The 17,383-nt window shown below is 37.5% G+C and overlaps 1 long non-coding RNA gene across 1 annotated transcript in view; it reads right to left on the bottom strand.

Annotated features, from left to right (window-relative positions):
* The window catches only part of LOC140709671 (uncharacterized), a 394,478-nt gene that overhangs the window by 340,543 nt on the left and 36,552 nt on the right, over positions 1-17,383 (bottom strand). The window lies entirely within an intron of this gene.

Below are 17,383 nucleotides of genomic sequence, written 5' to 3'. Positions count from 1 at the left end.
ATTAGGTGATTCAGTAAGTGGAGTCCAGTGTTTATTTTTTTGTTCTATTGCAAAGGATGATTATTCATTATTAGATGGGGGATAAGGAACCTCCTTGGGCACAAATTTGAACTCTGCATTATTGGAGTTCAGACATACAGAGATATGTTTGCAAATAGTGAAGAAAGGATTTGAGAGCAGCAATTCTGAACTGGAACCAGGGCAGACAAGAGTGCCCTTGAGAAAAAAGTCAGCGTAAAAGAAAAAGAAATCTAGGACTCTAGAATTGCAAACCAGATTCATCAAGGGAACAACATACTATGGGACCACTTAACTAAGCATGACGTCATTCTATAATCAACCAGCTCTGAGATGCAGCAGTCAAGTACCATAGTCTCACCTGCATGGCAAAGTGTCAGCATCTCTAGTACTGAAAAGGAGAAATCAAGTTGCAACCTTCCTAGTACCAACACATTATAGAGGCTGCAGCTTGGAACCGTTTGCAGGTGAAGTGGCACCTCAGTGAAGCTTTCAGGGACAACAGCCGAGTTCTGGCTTGATTATTGGAGCCCTGTCTTGTCAGCCATGGTAACAAGCAACAACAGGCCATTCAGAAACACAGAATATACCTTTTTGAGAATTCCTAGTTATAGGAGAAAGAGAATCAACAAGGGCCTTAAAAGCATGGCACAAAACATCTAGATTCCACTTTTACTCATAGATTGGTAAGAACTAAACCATTCACTCTTTGTAGCTTTTCTGAAATTTTTACAATGGTTGGGTAATATTATGAGCCAAATAAAACAATAAAAATTGTCTTTAAAATAACAATTACGATGTTCTGGTATAAACTTGGATTTTCTTCTGCTCACTCCACTAACATCTATAGAGCATATTCTATATGCCAAATCAGTGCTAAACAGAGGATATAGCCAGATAGAAATGATCTAGTCTCTACTCACAGTCATGGGGAAGAAAAATTTTAGTACGCCAAAGGATTCTAAGTGTACTGGTATCACTTAGGAAGGAATGACCGGTTCTGTTTACAAGAACAAAGTCAGGAAAGTATAAGGTTGAGCCAGAAAAGTAAACGATTTGAGCTGGGTATTGTGTATGTAAAAGTTCCTCAGAATGGGAGTGCAGGGTGTAATGTGATGTGTTGGAAGACCTAGCTTAGAGTGGCTGCAAAAGAATATGTGAAAGAAATACCAGATTACATATAGACAAAGGATAGATAGGTCAAGGTCATTGTATGACATGAAACTAAGTTTGGGTTTTGCCCTTTAGGGAGTAGGGAAGCCACTAAAAACTTTAAACAGGAGCTAAACATTATTTGGGAGCTCCTAAACATTATTATTTTAGGCACTAAACATTATTAGATTTGCATTCTAGAAAGATCTACCTGTAGACTATCCAGGAGATTAATTTGATGGTGAGGGGCAAACAGTGAAGGCAAGTTAGAAAACAAAAAAAAAAAATATTTAAGGAGACAACTGTAATATTCCAGGGTAGTGAAAATAAATTCCCAAATGAAGGTCATTACAGAGAAGATAAAAGAAGAGAGCTAATGAAATATGATAGGAAGATAGAAATTCTAGTCATTCATGAACAATAGAATATGAGGAACAAGGGGGAGGAAGATATTTAAGGTAGAGCTTCTAGGATTCTTTTAAATTGGATGACTTAAGAATAACACCATTTAAAAGGATAGAAAAATTCCACAGAAGGAACAGGTATTTTAACCGAAACAAAAACAGAGTGCTGTGTACATTGTGTGCTGTTTACAATCATCTCAGCTGTTAAGGAACACAGTGTGTTTTTTTAGTTTCAGGGTGCACAAATATAACTATGAAAGACATATAGTTTGAGAAGTAGAAAGGAAAAGGTATTTTTCCTGCTCCTTTGAAAGGGTGCTTTTTAAATAAAACTTTTTATATAGTCAACACACTTATATCTGGATAATTATAGATATGAATATAGATATGAGTGTCACTGTGCTATAACACACACAGGGTGCTCCTGGAGTAGAAGGAACAGCAACTGGAAAACAGCTGGCTGTGAGCCCAGTGCCTTCCTTCTCCAAGAAGAGCTCTCCTTCCTGATCAAAGTGAGTCCACCTGGAGTTTATTTTCTTTAAAGATTTTCTCAATAGAGATTTTATTATCTTTGGTTTTTAAAAAAAAGTTAAAATGATATATTTACTATTTTAATAATGAGTTACATTTAATGTTTTATGGCAACAAAAAAGAAATATCTGATTCTGATGAGGAGAAACCAGCGCAAAAAGGCTGCAAATACCAAAAACCAGAAGCCCTCTTCTACTCCAAAGGATCAAAACTCCTTGCCAGCTCCTGAATTTAAATTCAGGAATCTCTGGACAGAGAATGAGTTTGACAAATTGACAGAAGTAGGCTTCAGAAAGTGGGTAATAACAAACTCTTCCAAGCTAAAGGGCATGTTCTAACCCAATGCAAGGAAGCTAAGAACCTTGAAAAAAGCTTAGACAAATTACTAACTAGAATAACCAGTTTAGAGAAGAACAGAAATGACCTGATGGAGCTGAAAAACACAGCACGAGAACTTTGTGAAGCATACACAAATATCAATAGCCGAATCAATCAAGCAAAAGAAAGTCTATCAGATATTGAAGATCAACTCAATGAAATAAAGTGAGAAGATAAGATGAGAGAAAAAAGAGTGAAAAGAAATAAACAAAGCCGCCACGAAATATGGGACTATGTGAAAAGACCAAATCTACATTTAATTGGTGTATCTGAAAGTGATGGGAAGAATGGAACCAAATTGGAAAACACTCTTCAGGATATTATCCAGGAGAACTTCCCCAACCTAGCAAGGCAGGCCAACATTTAAATTCAGGAAATACAGAGAACAGCACAAAGATATTCTTCAATAAGAGCAACCCCAAGACACGTAATCATCAGATTCACCAAGGTTGAAATGAAGGAAAAAATGTCAAGGGTAGCCAGAGAGAAAGGATGGGTTACCCACAAAAGGAAGCCCATCAGACTAACAGCAGATCCAGAAAACCCTACAAGTCAGAAGAGATTGGGAGCCAATATTCAATATTCTTTAAAAAAAGAATTTTCAACTCAGAATTTCATATCCAGCCATAACAAGCTTCATAAATGAAGGAGAAATAAAATTCTTTACAGACAAGCAAATGCTGAGAGATTCTGTCATTACCAGGCCTGTCTTACAAGAAAGAGCTCCTGAAGGAAGCACTAAACATGGAAAGGAACAACCAGTACCAGCCACTGAAAAAACATACCAATTGTAAAGACAATTGACACTATGAAGAAACTGCATCAGCTAACGGGCAAAATAACCAGCTAGCATCATAATGGTAGGATCAAATTGACATATAACAATATTAACCTTAAATGTAAATGGGCTAAATGCCCCAATTAAAAGACACAGACTGGCAAATTAGACGACGAGTCAAGACCCATCGGTGTGCTGTATTCAGGAGACCCATCTGACATATAAAGACACACATAGGCTCAAAATAAAGGGATGGAGAATATATTTACCAAGCAAATGGAAATTAAAAAAGAAGCGGGGGTTGCAACCCTAGTCTCTGATAAAACAGACTTCAAGGGCATTACATAATGGTAAAGGGATCAATGCTACAAGAAGAGCTAACTATCCTAAATATACATGTACCAAATACAGGAGCACCCAGATTCATAAAGCAAGTTCTTAGGGACCTCAAAGAGACAGTCTCCCACACAGTAATAGTGGGAGACTTTAACACCCCACTGTCAATATTAGAAATATTGACGAGACAGAAAATTAACAAGGATATCCAGGAATTAAACTCAGTTCTGGACCAAGCAGACCTAATAGACATTGACAGAACTCTTCACCCCAAATCAACAAAATATACATTCTTCTGAGCACCACATCGCACTTATTCTAAAATTGATCACGTAATTGGAAGTAAAACACTCCTCAGCAAATGTAAAAGAACAAAAATCATAACACTCTCTCAGAACACAGTGCAATCAAATTAGAACTCAGGATTAAGAAACTCACTCAAAACCACACAACTACATGGAAATTGAACAACCTGTTTCTGAATGACTACTGGGTAAATAGCAAAATGAAGGCAGAAATAAAGATGTTCTTTGAAACCAATTAGAACAAAGACACAATGTACCAGAATCTCTGGGACACATTTGAAGCAGTGTGTAGAGGGAAATTTATAGCGCTAAATGCCCACAAGAGAAAGCAGGAAAGATCTAAAATTAACACCCTAAAATCACAATTAAAAGAACTAGATAAACAAGAGCAAACAAATTCAAAAAGTAGCAGAACACAAGAAATAACTAAGATTAGAGCAGAACTGAAGGAGATAGAGACATGAAAAACCCTTCAAAAAAATCGATCAATCCAGGAGCTGCTTTTTTGAAAAGATCAACAAAATAGATGGACTGCTAGCCAGACTAATAAAGAGGAAAAGACAGAAGAATCAAATAGACGCAATAAAAAAATGATAAAGGGGATATCACCACTGATCACACAGAAATCCAAACTACCATCAGAGAATACTATAAACACTTCTAAGTAAATAAACCAGAAAATCTAGAAGAAATGGATAAGTTCGTGGACACATACACTCTCCCAAGACTAAATCAGGAAGAAGTCAAATCCCTGAATAGACCAATAACAAGTTCTGAAATTGAGGCAGCAATCAATAGCCTACCAACCAAAAGAAGTCCAGGACCAGACAGATTCACAGCCAAATTCTTCCAGAGGTACAAAGAGGATCTAGTACCATTCCTTCTGAGACTATTCCAAACAATAGAAAAAGAGGGAATCCTCCCTAACTCATTTTATGAGGCCAGTATCATCCTGATACCAAAACCTGGCAGAGACAAAAAAAAAAAAAAAAAAGAAAATTTCAGGCCAGTATCCCTGATGAACATCAATGCAAAAATCCTCAATAAAATACTGGCAAACCAAATCCAGCAGCACATCAAAAAGCTTATCCACCGCAATCAAGTTGGCTTCATCTCTGGGACGCAAGGCTGGTTCAACATATGCAAATCGATAAATGTAATCCATCACATAAACAGAACCAATGACAAAAACCACATGATTATCTCATTAGATGCAGAAAAGGCCTTTGACAAAATTCAACAGCCCTTCATGCCAAAAACTCTCAATAAACTAGGTATTGATGGGTAGTATCTCAAAATAAGAAGAGCTATTTATGACAAACCCACAGTCAATATCATACTGAATGGGCAAAAGCTGGAAGCATTCTCTTTGAAAACTGGCACAAGACAAGGATGCCCTCTCTTTCCACTCCTGTTCAATATGGTATTGGAAATTCTGGCCAGGGCAATCAGGCAAGAGAAAGAAATAAAGGGTATTCAATTAGGAAAAGAGGAAGTCAAATTGTCTCTGTTTGCAGATGATACGATTGTATATTTAGAAAACCCCATCGTCTCAGCCCCAAATCTCCTTAAGCCGATAAGCAACTTCAGCAAACTCTTAGGATACAAAATCAATGTGCAAAAACCACAAACATTCCTATATGCCAATAACAGACAAATAGAGAGCCAAATCATAAGTGAACTCCCATTCACAATTGCTACAGAGAATAAAATATCTAGGAATCCAACTTACAAGGGATGTGAAGGACCTCTTCAAAGAGAACTACAAACCATTGCTTGAGGAAATAGGAGAGGACACAAACAAATGGAAGAATATTCCATGCTCATGGATAGGGAGAATCAATATCTTGAAAATGGCCATACTGCCCAAGGTAATTTATAGATTCAATGCTATTCCCATCAAGCTACCATTGACTTTCTTCACAGAATTGGAAAAAACTACTTTAAATTTCATATGGAACCAAAAAAGAGCCCACATAGCCAAGACAATACTAAACCAAAACAACAAAGCTGGAGGCATCACACTACCTGACTTCAAACCATACTACAAGGCTATAGTAACCATAACAGCATGGTACTTGTACCAAAACAGATATATAGACCAATTGAACAGAGCAGAGGCTTCAGAAATAATGGTGCACATCTACAACCATCTGATCTTTGACAAACTCGACAAAAACAAGCAATGTGGAAGGGATTCCTATTTAATAAATGGTGTTTGGAAAACTGGCTAGCCATATGCAGAAAGCTGAAACTGGATCCCTTCCTCTTGCCTTATAAAAAATTAACTCAAGGTGGATTAAAAACTTAAACATAAGACCTAAAACCATAAAAACCCTAGAAGAAAACCTAGGCAATACCATTCAGGACACAGGCGTGGGCATGGACTTCATGACTAAAACACCAAAAGCAATGGCAACAAAGGCCAAAATAGACAAATGGGATCCAATTAAACCAAAGAGATTCTGCACAGCGAAAGAAGCTATCATCAGAGTGAACAGGCAACCTACAGAATGAGAGAAAATTTTTGCAATCTATTCATCTAACAAAAGGCTAATATCCAGAATCGACAAAGAACTTAAACAAATTTACAAGAAAACAAACAACCCCACCAAAAAGTGGGCAAAGGATATGAGCAGACACTTCTCAACAGAAGACATTTATGCAGCCAACAAACATACGAAAAAAGACTCATCATCACTGGTCACTGGAGACATGTAAATCAAAACCACAATGAGATACCATCTCATGCCAGTTAGAATGGCGATCCTTAAAAAGTCAGGAAACAGTCTTAAAAAGTCTGGAGAGGATGTGAAGAAATAGGAACGCTTTTACACTATTGGTGGGAGTGTAAATTAGTTCAGCCATTGTGGAAAACAGTGTGGTGATTCCTCAAGGATCTAGAACTAAAAATACCATTTGACCTAGCAATCCCATTACTGGGTATATACCCAAAGGATTATAAATCATTCTACTATAAAGACACATGCACACGTATGTTTATTGCGGCACTGTTCACAATAGCAAAGACTTGGAACCAACCAAAATGCCCATCAATGATAGATTGGATAAAGAAAATGTGGCACACATACACCATGGAATACTATGCAGCCATAGAAAAGGATGAGTTCATGTTCTTTGCAGGGACATAGCTGAAGCTGGAAACCATCATTCTCAGCAAACTAACACAAGAACAGAAAACCAAACACCTCATATGCTCACTCATAAGTGGGAGCTGAACAATAAGAATACATGCACACAGAGAGGGGAACATCACACACCAGGGCCTGTCAGGAGGTGGGGGGCTGGGGGAGGGATAGCATTAGGAGAAATACCTAATGTAGATTACAGGTTGATGGGTGCAGCAAACCACTATGGCACGTGTATACCTATGTAATAAACCTGCACATTCCACACATGTACCCCAGAGCTTAAAGTATAAATATATATATGGTTACATATATATGGTTTTATATATATATGGTAAATATATATATATATATATATATATATATCCAGAATCAAAGAAAACTAATAAAAATTATGTAAAATAAAAAAAGAGATCAAGACCACCTGGTCAACATGGTGAAAACCCATCTCTACTAAAAATACAAAAATTAGCTGAGCATGGTGGGATGTGCCTGTAGTCCCAGTTACTTGGGAGGCTGAGGCAGGAGAATCGCTTGAACCCGGAAGTCGGAAGTTGCAGTGAGCTGAGATCACGCCACTACACTCCAGCCTGGCGACAGAACGAGACTCTGTCTCAAGAAAAAAAAAGTAAAGTAATGTGTAATAATTTTCATATTTTGCTAAACAAGACAGTTCATACTCAAAGAGGAACTCCTCCTAAGAACAATGGAATTTTTAAAAAAATGGTTTTGTCTATCTGAATTGACTGCAGAACTGCCACATCAGTCAGAGTGCTTTTTTGTTTTGGTTTGGTTTTAACTGAACATTTTATAACGTGATAGCAAGCACTCCTTACCTTAACAAAACTCAGATGTGTAGTTCACATCTTAGCTCATCATACACGACTTCAAAGCCATGGTGAACTGACTGGGCCAGGAGCTGAGCAAAGAGCTGGTTGTTGAAGAGCTTGAGGCTGCAGTCGCTGGGGATCTCGCAGACAGTGGCTGAGTGGAAGCCGTGTTGATAGTTGCAGTTCCAACTCTGCACAAAGATGCTGCTGTCACTCACACACTCGGCATAAACCTCTCCCCCAACATAGTACAAGTGCACACCTGCAGACACAAAAACACAGCCTTCCTTCACATGCCCTTTCATAGCATGCCTCTCCCACTGATTCCTGAAACCCTAAAAGATGTGACTCTTCCCTGTCAGGTTGGTCGTCAGATCACTGATCAGATGAATGAGATGTGTGACCTAAATGCCGCTTAGTTTAATTATAATCAGTACTTTTTCCATAAATCCATTTAAAAGTGGATTGTGGTCAGGCGGGGTGGCTCATGCCTGTAATCTCAACACTTTGGAAAGTTGAAGTGGGCAGACCATTTGAGGTCGGGAGTTCAAGACTAGCCTGTCCAACACGGTGAAACCTCTTCTCTACTAAAAATACAAAAATTAGCCAGACATGGTGGCAGGCACCTGTAATCCCAGCTACTCAGGAGGCTGAGGCAGGAGAATTGCTTAAACCTAGGAGGCAGAGGTTGCAGTGATCCAAGGTAGTGCCACTGAACTCCAGCCTGGGTGCCAGATCGAGATGTAATCTCAAAAAAGTAAATAAATAAAATTTCTAAAGAAAGAGTACTGCAACCCGTGGTAACAGTCACTCCCAAGAACTGGTCAGTAAGGTCTCAAATACTGTTCCTCCCATCACTCCTCTTTATTTGTTCCAAAAATATGGTATTATAATATTAGAAATGAAGTGAATATATGAGACAAAAATCAAATAATCCTTCTTGTACCTATACAAATTTTAAAATTTAAAACTGGACACAGTTAATATCATGAAAACGTTACTTAGTGCACACATTAACATCATTAACATTAAACCCACTTCAGAGAAAACCACAAATGATGCTTAAAAAATTTACGAACACTTATAAATTTGTTTCTCTTAACAAACACCTCAGAGACCTATTTCATTTAAAAGTTTGTCATCCATTAATATAAATCATATAAATAATATCTACTTTTTATTTGTGAACAGCGAAATTTCTACCACATTTTCAGATACGGTAATATAAAAACTCATAAGCAAAATGTAGACTATATCACTTTATCTAACTTTCTTGGAATTAACGTTCAAAAGAGCATCCTGAGGCTGGGCACTCAAACCTGTAATCCCAGCACTTTGGGAGGCCAAGGTAGGTGAATCACTTGAGGTCAGGAGTTCGAGACCAGCCCGACCAACATGGCGAAACCCTGTCTTTACTAAAAAATACAAAAATTAGCTGGGCATGGTGAAACATGCTTGTAATCCCAGCTATTAAGGAGGCAGAGGCTGCAGTGAAATGAGATCATGCCACTACTGCACTCCAAAGTGGGCAACAGAGTGAGAGTTCATCCCCCACCCCCCCAAAAAAGAAAAGCATCCTGAGAATGTTGCTGCTCATGCTAATTTCAATTCCAAACTAAATTTTAGTTGATTAATTCCCTCCAAATGTCTGGGTTTGAGATTTAATATAAATGTATAGCAAGGGACTGATGTTAGAAAAAATGAAGAAATTCTAGTCTAGTGAATATTAAGTATCAGAACAATTTTACTCCAACTTTTGATGGGAGAAAAAGTCTTCAGCACTAGAAGTCAGTAGGATTATACATACAATCACTATGCAGTTAAAAGGTGTAGAAACAATCCAGAATATACTTATATATTTGGGTGTCCTCACAATGAAATTGCAAAACTTTTAAAGAACAGATCTTACAGGCTTCCAGGGCTGCTCACGGTCCGGTGTGCATAACTTTGAAATTAGGAAACGTTACTGATATAGCTGCTGGGAGTTTCTTTGGCAGGTCCTAAGTAGCACGTGAGGCAGTTCTGCATTATATGTGATTACATCCCACCATATTTATTGTTTCCTTTTCCCTTAATAAAATTTTAGAAAAGGAAAAAAAAGTATGGAATCTATAAAATTCAACATACAAATTAATAACAAAATTATGTGATTTTCATTAGTAACACTAACTGTACAATTTTCTTCCAAGAAAATGAACAACATGTAGTAGTAGCTCCCTTTTTCTAAAACCTGTTTTCAAAGTAAAAGCGTTAAAATTTTTCCAGTTTGGACTTAATGTAAAGTTTTACTTGGTTAATTACAAGTCCTTTTTTTCATGTAATTTTTTCCAGGTGTTTTTAAGAGGCCCTTTGAAGAAGTAATATATTATTTGATCTTTGATTTATGAAAAATAATCCTGTGCTTTAATAAATTAATGAATCACTCACTTGTGACCATTACACATGACCCAAAGCTAAAGTTCAGTACCTTCTTATTCTCAGCTAGTTTTACTTCTTCAGCTGAGGTCCTCACATTTATTGCTATTGAGTATATTATATTCTGAGAATTATTATTGGGTATTCATTTTAACTGTGCCAACAACAAGCTGCCAGTTCCTGCAGCTATAAAATTATTGAGCTGGAAGAAACTGATGAGGTCACCTGAACACTCTAATCCCTTGCCCAGAGGCATGACCCCACTGAAATGAGGCCTCCCTCAGCAAAGTGTTCCTATTGCTGAACAACATTAAACAGGAAGAAGAGGGGAACAAAACATAGGTGCCAAAATTGTAATGGTAAGAAACTTGTTGGTTTTCTTAGGATCAAAATCCCCTCCTGCACCTTCACTGGACCAGGGAATAACTGACTAGACAAGATCTCAGTGTTGGAGAGCTAGGATGTTATGCTTAGGGCTGCTGATGAGCGTGTCATAACGATTGACACATGCCAAAGCACATGACCCTGAGAAATAATTTCAAATCTACCCTTGTCTTGTAACTTAAAGTTGTACTATAACAAAAGTATTCATGGGTTTAAACACAGTGGAGTTAAACACTGTAAGAGCTGGAAAATGGGTTTTATTTTCATTATTTTTTTAATAAAAAGAAACTTGTTGAGCAAATAACAAAAGCCCAGCATGTAACAGAGGTCAGAGTTGAAGTGGACTAGCAGGACCAAGAGCCCTGCTCTTTTGTTGCCTCTTCCATTCTGCTCACCAGCCCTTGTGACAATTTGGGCTCCATGGTACACAATTTGAAAACCCCTCCTTATTGACACAGATGAGGAAATTGAGCCCCAGAGTGTTTAAGTTACTTCAACTTTCTCAATTACTAATTGGCAAATGTATATCATCAAGCCTTGTTGAATTAAATACAATAAGTTTGACTAGCCATCTCTTTCTGTCAGGGATTGCTTATTTGAAAGGCAGAGAATTATACTCAAACTTGCTCAAGTAAAGGAGGAGATATTGACAACATAGAAGGGGATGCTGATAAAGTGAAGAGTGACAGCTTCATAAGCCCTGAAGCAGGGATCCTACAAGACAGAAATTAAATTCATTTGCTTGTTCTGTCTCCGTAGATGGGTATTGCTTTGAAGTTCAAAGTGGGTTATTTCCCACTTTTCCCTAATTTGGCAACTAGATCAACAGCTGAGAAACAAAGGTGCTAAATAAGATTCATTCTAATTTCAGAAAACATCCAACTGTGAAGTCCAAGAGGGCTTGTTGAGAGCTGCTTCCAGCAAAACTAGCACTACAAAGACTCACCACCTCACTACCCATACATAATAAAGAGAGAGGACAGAGGGAGTGTGATGGTATCCTTTGGTCTGGGAAGTATAGTGTTGATGAAGACAAACTATGTTGGTGTCTTCACCTGTGAGGGAAGGGAGCACAGTTTAAACTCTTTACCTACTCTATACCTGTTGGGGGAACCCGCCCCCAATATTTCAACATAGGTTCTTTCTATTTTCACTAAGTGTCAGCCAGCTGAGAAATAAAGAGAAAGAGTACAAAGAGAGGAATTTTACAGCTGGGCCTTTGGGGGTGACATCACATATCGGTAGGACCGTGATGGCCACCTGAGCCACAAAACCAGCAAGTTTTTATTAGGGATTTCAAAAGGGGAGGGGGTGTATGAACAGGGAGTAGGTCACAAAGATCACATGCTTCAAAGGGCAAAAGGCAGAGCAAAGATCATATGCTTCTGAGGAAACAGGGCAAGGAAAAAAGCAAAGATCACAAGGCAAAGGGCAAAATTAGAATTACTGATGAGGGTCTATGTCAGCTGTGCACATATTGTCTTGATAAATATCTTAAACAACAGAAAACAGGGTTCAAGAGCAGAGAACCAGTCTGATCTCAAATTCACCAGGGTGGGGTTTCTTCCCCACCCTAAAAAGCCTGAGGGTGTATTTCAGTCCTTATCTCAACTGCATAAGACAGACACTCCCAGAGCGGCCATTTATAGACCACTCCCCAGGAATGCATTCCTTCCCCAGGGTATTAATTATTAGTATTCCTTGCTGGGAAAAGAATTCAGTGATATCTCTCCTACTTGCACGTCTGTTTATAGGCTCTCTGCAAGAAGAAAAATATGGCTCTATTCTGCCTGATCTCGCAGGCAGACCTTATGGTTGTTTTCCCTTGTTCCCTAAAATCGCTGTTATTCTGTTCTTTTTCAAGGTGCACTGATTTCATATTGTTCAAACATACATGTTTTACAATCAGTTTGTTCTGTAGTGGTCCTGAGGTGCTGGACATTTTCAGCTTACGAAGATAACAGAATTAAGAGATTAAAGTAAAGACAGGCAGGCTGGGTGTGGTGGCTTATGCCTGTAAACCCAGCACTTTGGGAGGCTGAGGCAGGCAGATCATGAGGTCAGGAGATCGAGACCATCCTGGCTAACATGGTGAAACCCTGTCTCTACCAAAAATACAAAAAATTAGCCAAGTGTGGTGGCAGGCACCTGTAGTCCCAGCTACTTGGGAGGCTGAGGCAGGAGAATGGCATGAACCCAGGAGGCAGAGCTTGCAGTGAGCAGAGATCACACCACAGCACTCCAGCCTGGGCAACAGAGCAAGATTCCATCTCAAAAAAAAAAAAAAGACAGGTGTAAGAAATTATAAGAGTATTGTTTAGGAACTGACAAGTGTCCATGAAATCTTCACAATTTATGTTCCTCTGCCGTGGCTCCAACTGATCCCTCCGTTTGGGGTCCCTGACTTCCTGAAACATCTCTCCCTTCCTTTTTATATAAATATGCCAGCTGGTCCCTCCATTCGGGGTCCCACAACATATACCCTTACTGAAGAAGATGAATGTGACTGGAAAATAGCATACAACTACCACACTGACTAGTCTCACTTTAAATTTTTGATCATGACGTTAAGTGAACTTTCAGTACTGGCTTATCCTCATATATTTCTATAAGAACTCTGTTTTCTCTCCTATTAAAACTGCTGTTACACATCTTCCTTCCACTAAAATCAACAATAGCCTCTCCACTTATACCCAATTGGTAGATTTTCCTTAGGAAATAGATGCAATCAAAAGAGAATGAGTTCATCTTCTCACCAACAAAATCTATTGATCAATGCATCTGGTACCCACGTCTTCTGCCTATTACAACAGAAAAATTATCCCTCTCCCCGTCTATGTCTAATTTAAAGAGTTTTGGTCTTAAATTGCACTCATCTCTCCTGTGTCATCAATTTACCCTTTTCTGCTGGATTATTCCCATTAATACTCAAGCATTAGATTAAATAAATAAATAAATAAAACTTCAGACCAACATGTCCCTGTAGTTTCTACCCATTTCTCTGCTAACCTTTAAAACAAAATTACTATAGATACTTGTCACTTTGATATTAATTTACCTATTCAGCTTCCTTTTAGTTAGTATTTGCATGACATATGTTTTCTCGTCCTATTATTTACAACCTTTCTATTTTCCTATGTTTTTAGATGTCTTTTGAGAACCGTATATAGTTTAGTTTTTTAAAAAGAATTCAGTTAGGCAATCTTTGCTTTTAATTGCAACCTATAGGCCTACATATTTAATGTCATAATTGATGTATTTGGGCTTAATTATACCACCTCACTATTCGCTTTCCATTTCCTCATTGGTTCTATGCTTTTTTTTCTTTCTCTCTTATATGGCCTTATTTCAGATGGATTGAGATTATTTATTATTTCAGTTTTCCCTTCTCAAGCAAGCATATTTCATCTTACCATTTTTAGAAGTTACTCTAGAGATTATAATATCATCAACATAGCAGTCTAATATTAATCGGCACTTTTACCTCTTCTTGTTCAATGTCAGGAACTTCTACCCTTTAACTTCATTTAACCCCCTTTTGACATATATGCTATTGTTATCACGTATTTTAATTCTATATATATTTAAACTCAATAGAAATTATAATTATGGTTTTATATTTATTGAGATTTATACACAGTTACCCTTTTGGTTAAAAACAAAAAACAAAAAACTTTAGCGTTCCTTTTAGTGTATAATGCATGCCTGCTGGAAAAAAAATTTTTTTCCAAGTTTTTGTTTTGAAAATATCTTTATTTTATCTTCATTGTTAAAGAATACATTTTTAGATGTTTAGAAATCTAGGAGGGCAGTTATTTTCTTTCGGAACTTTGTAGGAAGTTTCATTGTTTCTGATGAAAGACAAAAAATCTCATTCTAACCATAGCTTCATGAGATCCCTATGGCTACTTTATAATTTTTTTTTTTTTTTTTTTGCCTTAGTTTTCAGTACTTTTGCTACAGTGAGGTTAAGTTTTGTTTTCCCATTAGTTATCTTAGATAGGGCTTACAGGCAGACATTCTTGAACCTGGAGTTTGATACCATTATCAGATTTGGAAAATTCTCAGCCATTATCTTTTCAAATACTGCTGATGTCCCATTTTTCTCTCAACTTTTTTAGGGTTTCAATTACCCACACTAGATGTTCTCACTATATCTCCTATTTTATAACTCTCTCTTTTTATTTTCTTTTTTTTTTTTTTCTATGCTTCATCCTGGGTAATCCTACCTATTTCCTAATTCTCTCTTCAATTGTGTCGAATCGGTTATTAAATCTATCCACTGAGTTTTTAGTTTTAGTTCTGAGGTAAACTCAGTTTTAGAATTTTAATTTGTTTTCATAGCTTCCAATTTTCTGTCAAATTTCCTGCTCTTGTCCTTAATCTCCTTCAGCAGAAAAAGAATCCTAAAGGTGAATCTATCATCTGAAGTTCATGTGAGTCTGTTTCTATTGTCAGGTTTTTTTCTCCTTATTTTTCATTAATTCATTTTATGTACTAACATGAACTGGTTATTTTTACTGAGTGCTGGACATTATATTTTTTTTAATCATACAAATAATTTGAAGCTATGATGACATTATGTTACTCCAGAGAGAATTTGTGTTTTCTTCAGACAGGCAGTTAGGGGCTCTAGTAATGTGGGAATCTCTTAATCCAATTTTAAGAATTGAGTTTACCTAAAATTGGGTTTAAGCCCCTGCCAAACTTGAACTACTTCTAGTTCACATTTATTCCTAAGAGTAAGTTCCCTGAGATTCCGACACAGAGCTTGATGGAGAGTGGCTCCAAGGGCTTTCCTTAGCATACTCTGGATTACAGATTTAGTTCCATTAGTCTCTTGAGGCTACTAAAAGTGCTCTTTAAGTCTTTCAACCTCTCTGTTACCTCTTCTAGAATCCCCTAATGGAAAAGTAAACTTCGGTGCTGAGTTTACCTCTCTTGGTTTCTTTCTTCCTCCAAGACTTATTACCTATTACCATTTTGTTAGCTACTCAACATCTTCAGGCACAGAGTTTTTATAATTGGTCTTGCTTTTCTAGTTGATCCCAGGGTTGGTACATATAACCCAGGAATGATCAGCAGCAGAAATCACTAGAGAGAGTTGATTACATTTGTTATCTCTACGTCCCCCTTTTCCATTTTCTGTCTTCTATTCTGTCCAATTTTATCCCTCACTGTTGCACTACACCTCTCTTGTCAAGATGACCAAGTGATAAAATCTCAGTCCTCATTTTACTTGCTCATCCAGTAACATTTGATAAGTTTTATTCCTCTCTTTCTTGAAACATTTTATTTTCTTGACTTCTGGAAAAACCTACTCCCTGAGTGATTTTTCTGTGTCCTCTGCTGGCTCCTCTTCCCTTTCCTATCATCTCAGTGTTAGCAAATTGATTCCTTGAGGTCCTTTTCTTCTCTTTCTACAAACACAATAGAAGTAATCATCTCCTTTAGTCTCATGGTCTTAAATATTAAGCTGGTGTAAAAGTAATCGCTTTTTCCCCATTACTTTCAATGGCAAAAATCTCAATTACTTTTGCACCACCCTAATAAAAAACATTAAAAGTATGTTGATGAGTCCCAAATTTATATCCCTAGGCTTTCATCTGAGCTGCAGCCTATTAGATCTGCCTTTTTGACAACTTCTCTTGAGAATCTAAAAAGCATCTCAAACATAAGATTCTAAAGGTAAAATCTTAATTTCTTTCCCATTTTCACCCAGTTGCTCAAGACAGACACTCAGGATTTATGTGTGGTACTTTCCTTTACTTCATACCCGTATCCAATTTACCAGCAAATTTTACAGGCTTGACCACCAAAATATGTTCTGCATCCAACTGCAACCTCACTAAACTCATCGAGGTCCAAGTTGCTGCAATCTCTCTCCTAGGATTCTTGCAACAAATTTCCCAAATGGTCTTCCTGTTCCCACTCTTGCCCTCATCCCCTGCTACCACTAGCAGAATATTTTCCACCCACCAACCAGTGTAATTCTTCAAAAATGTAAATGCTATCCGGTCACTCCTATGCACAAAACTCTCCAATGTTTTCACATAAATTTAGAAATAAAAGCCAGGCTCTTTACCATGGTCTACAAATCCCTAAAACATCTGGACCTTGCTTGCTTTTCTGAACTCATCTCCTGCCACTCTTTACCTCACTCAAGCCACTCATATTCCACTGGTATTCTTGCTTGTCTTCAAAAATAAGCTCATTCCTACCTCAGGCCCTTCATATTCTCTATATCCTCTGTCTAGAATGTTCTACTTATGCCTCAATTTTTACATGATTAGTTTTTTTTCATCGTTCATATCCACGTTGAGATGTCACCTCTTCAGAGTGCCTTTTCCTGACTATTCTACATAAAATAGCTCCCTTCCTGTATCCTTTTCCTGGGCTTTAGAGTTTTTATTACTCTGCATATTATGTCTTTTATAGGTGTACTTGCGTTTCCTGGTTGTCTGTTTCTCCTACTCAAGAGAATAGAGATTTTAATCTTATTTGTGATAGTATTCTCATGACTTAGAGCCTGGTACATCATAGAAGCTCAATAAATACTTGTTAGATGAATGAATGAATGGGGAACATGGTTGTGTTAACAACAAATGGTTGAGACAGTGGTGTTTAGAAAACAAAAATGACTTAGATAAGTGATTCTCGAAGTATGCTCCACAGACCAGGAGTACCACCATCATCTGGGAGC

The sequence above is a fragment of the Chlorocebus sabaeus genome, chromosome 21 (assembly GCF_047675955.1).
Source record: "Chlorocebus sabaeus isolate Y175 chromosome 21, mChlSab1.0.hap1, whole genome shotgun sequence".
NCBI lineage: Eukaryota > Metazoa > Chordata > Mammalia > Primates > Cercopithecidae > Chlorocebus > Chlorocebus sabaeus.
The sequence above is the reverse complement of the archived record's forward strand: the minus strand, read 5'-3'. Positions and strand labels throughout refer to the sequence as shown.